Source organism: Manacus vitellinus, unplaced genomic scaffold (assembly GCF_001715985.3).
Source record: "Manacus vitellinus isolate BGI_N305 unplaced genomic scaffold, ASM171598v3 scaffold_89_pilon, whole genome shotgun sequence".
Lineage (NCBI taxonomy): Eukaryota > Metazoa > Chordata > Aves > Passeriformes > Pipridae > Manacus > Manacus vitellinus.
In genome coordinates, this window is record NW_021940863.1 from 1,408,717 (window position 1) to 1,416,301 (window position 7,585).

Sequence of the window (7,585 nt, forward strand, 5' to 3'; positions counted from 1 at the left end):
CATCTGCCTCCTTGTTAAAGAAAGATTATCAAAATAACGGTGCCCTATTTTTGTTTCCTCACATCCAGCCTGTTGCTCTCCCAATTTTCACTGTGTTAGATCTGGAAATTGCCAAAACTTCATATAAAATAACATAGCACTCTAGTCCAGCAGAAAGATAAGTCAAGAAAAAAAAAACCAAGTCCTACAGAAAAGCGGTGACTTTTAGGCTGAATAATCTTGCACATGTTCTACATAGGCTCTGCTATGCTCTCTGAGGCTTGATTCTTTAGTAACACATATCCATGTACTACCTCCTTCTTAACAAATCAAGGTCTCCGACATTACGTTTTTCCCTGATAGTATGAAACATGGTTGGTATTAGAATGAGGCATTTGTTTGAGTGGGATCTGAGAAACACAAAGGCCTCCTACAAGACAATATTCATGTAATAAGATCACTCCCCCTAAGCCCTCTAAACCTAGTGTCCAATTTATAGCACAAAAGTGACATGCACCATCAGGCCAGTGCACTTATGTCCCAGGGCAAGCTCAGAACCGAACCACAGAACTCCACCAGCACTGGGGACCCACTCCCTATATAAAAGCCATGTGTAGTCTGCATGCTGATAACACGTCTGGTCAACACCTAGGATGAGGTACCTGCTGCTTGAAGGGACTTGTGGCAGCAGGTCACATCATCTGCTCCAGGAGCAGTAACTACCTTCTCACCATGCTGCTGCATGAGACAACTCTGGTGTACTCACTGTGTTAATGTGCTGTGAACTTCATGCCTAGGATAGCTGTCCTGAGAATACACAGAATAACAAACAAATCCAGTTTAGGAAACACTAGACCTCCTATGAATCAACTGCTGCTGTGAATACTCTGGCAGTCTTTACCTGACACTGAAAGAAGCTCAACCAGCTAGAAATGTAGAGCACCACTTGAAAACATGTTAGCCTGCTGATTGCCTTGGCATTTTCCAAAAACACTTAGAAGGTTTTCTAGTACAAAGCTACATTGGATTTCAAAGTGTTAGTTGTGCATTCACTGAAAATTAATAAGAATGAATGTTACACTTCTTCAGCAGTTTTCTAAAAGAAGCCTTATATGGTTCATAACTCAAAAAAAAACCAAACCAAAACAAAAACCAAACTTAACATACAATGCTAAATGAACTGATCATTTTATACCTTCTCCCATGCAAATACAAAAATATTTAAGATATCTCTAGGCTGAATAAGCAAGATAATAACTCTGAGCTCAAATTCCCTAATATGAATGCAAGAATTCACGCTTTAATGAACAACAAATATATAAGAAATGTTCTTCATCAGGAAAGTGTGTGGAAATTGCATGTAATAAATGATGTGTAGTTTTCTTCTTTTTTTTATTACTCCAGTAAGAAGGCTTATTATTTATTGAAAGACCAAATGTAAAACATAAAAGAAGTAGTGATTGAGGACTGTAATCCTGGCATAAATTAGTTTCCTTTTTATTTTTAAATATTGGCAGTTACATGAGCAGTTAATACCTGCCATGCTACAGTGCTGCTCATATGCCCCAGTTTTATTTCACCTCTCCTGAAAGCCAAGGTTTTACAATTAGAAGAGTCAGCAGTTCCCAGGTGCTAATACAATACATCAGTGTTAAAAATACCTTCTAACAGTCAAATGAAATCTTTCTCACTACTGAACAAACTAAAGGAGCTACCTCCCTTTTATCAACTACTTTTTCCTTCACATATGCACAAACACATGCATATGCACTTCAACACCCTCAAAATTAATAAAAACACTGTTGTCCTGCCACCATCGCTAAACTATTAAATTTTTACTAATTTTAGGAAGTTCTCTACTGAAGCAGCACTTATACTTTACAAATAGCACAAGATTCACTGAGACAGTCTCAAACCTGGCTCTGAATATCTCAAATGCTTGCCCTACAACTATAGAGATTGTCTCCATATTGCTATTTTTTTATTTATTCTATCAATTTTCATTCCATCAACAACAGAACATGACTTAAAGTTCAACCAAATACAAGCCTGAGAAATTTCACCCCGCTCCAATTTGAAGTGTCAACTTAAGCCTCATTCTAAACAATACAGAAATGTTGTTAACAAGTAAAAGACAGAACAAGAGTATTTCTCCTGGACAAGGTATAATTATTGAAAACGAAAGACACTTCATAGACTCTTGAACAAAAAGATTTTCATTCACAGCTTTTCTAGCACCCAACAAGAGTGAGATGTGAAATAAACAGAATTCTAATCCAAATTTATAACTTTTGTATAACAGTATATCACTCATTTGGTAAAGCTGACTAATCATGGAGTTCAAATAAATAATTTAATATAGTTATGGAAATGCACAATCCCATCTGTGAACACAAGCAGACTTGAGACAAAGAATAGCTCAGTTTAATGCCACATAATGTGACCAATAATTTTTACATGCTTTTAACAGTACCAAGCATTGTATTTATTTTTTTTAAAGTTGACATTAATTTCTTTGTGTCTTCTCAAAGAATATATGTGTGCATGTGTAACCATATATACATCCATAACTGTGGTTGTAAGTGCCCACATGACAGGCAGTGTTTAGGCCACCTACACTTAAGCATGTACTTCAATATCAGTAACAGGGAGAGGCGGATTTCTCCAAAGAATGGTTCAAAATAATCGAAGTGCAAGACCCCCTAAGCGCATGAAAAACCTGAAGATGTTTGATTTGCAATGCCTGGTCCACTGTCCTCATCTGACAGATGACCTGAATGAGGACACTGCAGTCCCCACTTCCACATCCAACAGACAGTCTTAAGGAAAAGCCTGATAGACTTACAGCCTCACTCTGCCCATCTGCTAAGTCAAGACAATGCAACTGATCCCTCTTGTAAAGTAATCTGAGGGTTCAATATTACAGTCTGTGGAGTATCATAAAGACCAAAAAAAATCTCACAGATAGCTACAGTCTTATGGTAGAAATGCAGCTAGTACCTTAGCTAGCTTGGGTATTTTTACACCACACTTCACAAACAGCCTTTAAAATTTGTCTATGTAAGCACTTGATAAATTATATTGAAACCTAGGTAAGGTGAAGTAAGAATGGAAAAATATGTCTGTGACCTAAATACACACCCCTTTACAAGAACATCTGCTTAAAGGAATGCATAAGGACTGGGCAGTAAAGTTTATAATTGTAAAATAATGCTTTGTCTTTTCTATGATAACAAACCCAGCCTTAACTCTGCTGAGGTTTGAACTAATTACACAAAACCATAAATGACAGTTGCTATCAAGCAAAATCATGTTTCTTACAGACCTTAAACATCTGCTTAATGTATTTTCATTATATGAGAACTTCAGATGTGCAAACATTAACGAGTTGCTTATCAGTGACTTATAGAGCTACACCACTGTGTTCTTCTGGTTGGGTTCAATGAACAGAGACATGATTTAAAAAAACAAATAAACAAACAAACAAACATAAAAAACAAACTTGAAAAAACAACTCATTCCCCCCCAGAAAAACATTCCTCAAATAGGAGATTAGTCTTATTCATTGATTTCAAATACCAAACTAGTTTCTTCTAAATATCTGTTGATTATCTGTATGCATAGTAAAACCAGTCCAAAAAAAGGTAATGGTGCATTATTTAAAGCACCTCAGTATTGACAGTTTGTCTGATAAAAGCTGGTTTTGGAGGATAAAAATCTCAATCTGCCAGTCTTTGCTCTTTCTTATAGGATATATGGGGTTTTTTGCTCCCAATTCAGGAGCTTCTTAAAAATTCTGCTTCCATTCTTTGAAATTTCAAATTCCATGGAGCTTTGTTTGCCGGAAATGGATAGAAAAATTTTGTACCAATCAAAACCAAGTAATAGAGTAATGGAGACACTAACACTTCAGTATTAGGTTCTGCAGCATTTCCTTAAAAGAGTATCAAGTAATATTCATTCTATATTTGTCATGCAATGTTCATGTCATACATGAAGTTACAGAGTGCTTCAGGGACTTGTCTAAGACTACCCATCAAGTATATGGTTAAATTGAAACACTTCACCCTGATTTATCACTGCCTATATACACACTTTTTAAACTACAGCACTGTTGACCAAGGGAAATAAGTTTTCCGCTATAATTAATGCTAGCGAGATATATATGTTAGATTATACATAAACTTTATAGGCAATGTTGGGGTTTTTATATGGTTTCCTCTTGTGGCCTTTGCATATCTATATCCTTCCTCTAGGAGAAGATTAATAGAGTCTCTTCTATTAATACAATCATTTTATATTGGTAGGTGGTTTTGGCTATGCATTTCCTCCCCTTCCTGCTGTGTCAGTTGCCACCTTCATTTTGCATTGCCTACAGCCAACTGTGGCCCATGGTGTCATGGTGGCTGATTTAGCTTAGGTCCTTTTACAGGCCAGGTCTGCCACGGCTAACTAGCTGTTATCTGTCCAAACTGGAGCTCATGTTCATCTGCATGGTACAGATGACTCACTGGTATTTAGCTGGTTTTATTCAATCTGATAAGACTGATAATTCTTAGTACTGACTGTATTAGCAGAAATGTAATTCTTAATCAGGAGCAGGAGCTCTTGTTAACAGAATTTTTCATACCTTTCAAGTTTTATTTATCAGTCTGAGATAAAGGTTGAAACGTCACAGGAATGTCAGTAGTGGTGCAGTAACAACTGTGCTTCTCTAGCATGCACACATGCACTCTGGTACACTAATTTTGGATGTTGGAGACATTTATCCCCAGTTGTTTTATAACTTTGCATATGTTCACCAGAACTATCACCATGAATTAGCATAGCATGAACCAACAAAGTGGTTGAGTTACAGTGTCTGCATTGCAGGACAAAAGCACTAAACAACACTTTTAATGTGGGTAATAAAGAACAGTGCTATCAAATTAAGTTACTTCAGGAATTAAACTGGACAAAGTACAACAACTTCGGCTGGTATTTTGTCCTAATAGCAGAGTCAAGGATCCTGTCCAAGAGAAGTCTTATAGGATCCTCAGCAGCTGTAAATGGAAGGAATCTGGTTTTCAGTCTCATTTGTAAATTGTTCAGCCAGCAACACAGTGCCCCCTAAGCCATGCTTGGGCATCAGATTTGCTCCTATTTAAAGGAAAGTGATGTCTGACACACTATTTCTCCTGTCATTTTTTAGAAAAAGCAAGTAACAGTGAATGGGTTTGTTTGTTGGATTATTTTTTCCTCTTTGATTATTTTTATTTAAAAAAAAAGAGCCACACCTTAATTTGCATTAGGTAACTAGACCATCCTATGTCTTCTTCAGAAGTATCTAAAATTTAATGTTCTGTCAAAGGCAGTGGAGTAGGTTAGGGAAGGCTTTCAGTTATTTCTCTAAATCAGTCTTCTTACCTTTACAGTTAGGCAAAATGTCAAATATATGCCAAACTTTTAAATTAATTTTATATTTTTCCAAAAGACAAACAGTTACTATCATTCAGTAAAAGGATAATTAATGCAGAAGGAAGACTTCAGTGTTTTCACACAATTGTGTATGGTTGACTGCAGTACAGAAGTGAAGATTTGGAAATGTAGGAGCTATGCTTAGTGTCTTGGAATGAAAAATAAATTCTGTACCTTGAATAGAGGCAGTAGTTTTATCACCTGTGGATAATTTTACTTGTGTTTTCCATTGTATTTCTTTTGATTATGAAAAACTAATGGGGCATTGATGCACATGAAATTGAATTTACCCCAAACCCTAACCTGAACGATGAACTACATTGAAATATAAGAAATGTTCATACTGCTTTACTGAGATCCACTCAGAGAAATACATGCAGGCATCTACATTTACCACGTTTCATTGGTTTCTGTACCTTGTCCTTCTTGTATCTTGTCACTCATGTGCACAAAACCGACTCTCACAGGCACACACTGACACACACACAAACACACACACAGGTTCAGCACTATGTTGTTTTCAAAGATACACGTTAGTGAAGTCATCCAGAGGAACTCTTTGCTTACCGAAACACTCAGTTCTGGACGACTGACAGTTCAGTTGGTCAAAATGTAGTGTGAACTAAAGGTACATAGTAGTTTTTGTTCATTAAGAAAGGTATTGTTGAGGTGGGCTAGGGGGAAATTAAGAGAGGATTTATTTCTGGTTGTGCATTATTTACAGTGCCCTTTACAAAAAGTGAAGTTGGATATCTGCAGGAGGTCTTTTGCTGCAATTTCAATCTTCAGTTATCACATAACACTACAAGCATGGAAAAATAAAATAAAATAAATAAATAAATAAATAAATAACAAACCACAAAAAACAACCTGAAACTGCTATTCAAATATCAAGGTTAATGTTCTTCATACACAGTTCAACATAGCATGCTTTTTTATTGTACAGAAATGCTCACATATGTGAGTTGAGCTAAAGAATCTGCCTGCTGTCACCATTAAAATGCATCTGCACATTATCCCCATAAGTTAAGGAGCAGAACTGTAGGTATTGCAAACACGGTCACACACAAACACATATACAGAGCGCCGCTACCTTTCTATGCCTGTATTTTGCAGGTCCCTTTGCAACTGCTTCGGATAAGCAAACGCGTTTCTACAGCATCACAAGGGTAAGGCTTACGTACCAGCGGTAACTTTAACACAGACAAATTACAGGTTGTGGACCCGCTATGATAGCATTATTGCACAAAATATTTTGCGCTGCTTAAAAGGCTGTGTTAGCAGTACCGCTGTTCAGAAATATCCATGTTGCCACATATTAAAGTGTCATTTTATTTAAGCCTTACCTTGGCTGACTTGCCCTAACTGGTGACAAGGCACACTAATTTATAAGAAGCAAATGGGGACTTTTCGCAGTGCTAGCGGCACAGCTGCTCGCCGTCCTCAGAGAGGCACCCGGCTTCGCGTCCCTCGGAGCCCCCAGCCCCGCGCCGCGGATCCTGCAGCGCCGGCAGCCCGGGCGATTGGCCGCGCCGCCCGCCCCCCGCCCCGCTCCGCGCCCGCCCGCCTCGCCTCCCCGCCCGCCCCCGTCCTTCTCCCCTCCCCGCCCTGTTTTCCCCTTCTCCAGTACTTCGGGGCCGCACGCAGCCTCCTGCGCGTAATGGCAGATCCCGGCCAGCCCCTTCACTCGGACAGATGCGCGGTACATCCATCCATCCAGCCGTCCGTCCATTCGTCCTCCCATCTATCCTCCCATACCGATATAACCGCTGTGTTCGGGCACAGGAACATCTTTGTCCGGCAACTGCGCGGCGGCTGAGAAAACCCCCCCTTTCGTGCTCGAGCTGCAGAAGAAGGACGGCTCCGGCTTGGTGACAGCGAGCCCCTAAATTCGGTGCTGGGAAGGGGGGCCGGGGGCCGGGTGGGCTGCGCTGCTGAGCGGGCGGGAGTGCAGGGAAGGGGCGAACCACCGAAAGCGGGCAGTACGGCACTGCTGTGGCAAGCTGGCGATAAATTTTCCTATTTCTGTGCAAAGTCGTCACAGCCTGCTAAACATTCCACTGCCGGCTCGTTCATCAGCTGTCCACATGGTCCGGCGGTGGCTGTAAGATTCAGATTGAATGGTGCCCTTTAATGCCTCCTTCCAATC

At 39.5% G+C, this 7,585-nt stretch overlaps 1 protein-coding gene across 5 annotated transcripts in view; it reads right to left on the bottom strand.

Annotated features, from left to right (window-relative positions):
- Positions 1 to 6,904, bottom strand: part of CDH18 (cadherin 18) — a 233,620-nt gene extending 226,716 nt beyond the window's left edge. For all 5 annotated transcript variants that reach the window (XM_029965024.1, XM_018085831.2, XM_029965023.1 and 2 more), the window contains exon 1: positions 6,783 to 6,904. The gene's annotated coding sequence lies outside the window, so the exon portion shown is untranslated. The remainder of the gene's footprint in view (positions 1 to 6,782) is intronic.
- Positions 6,905 to 7,585: the final 681 nt, after the last annotated feature.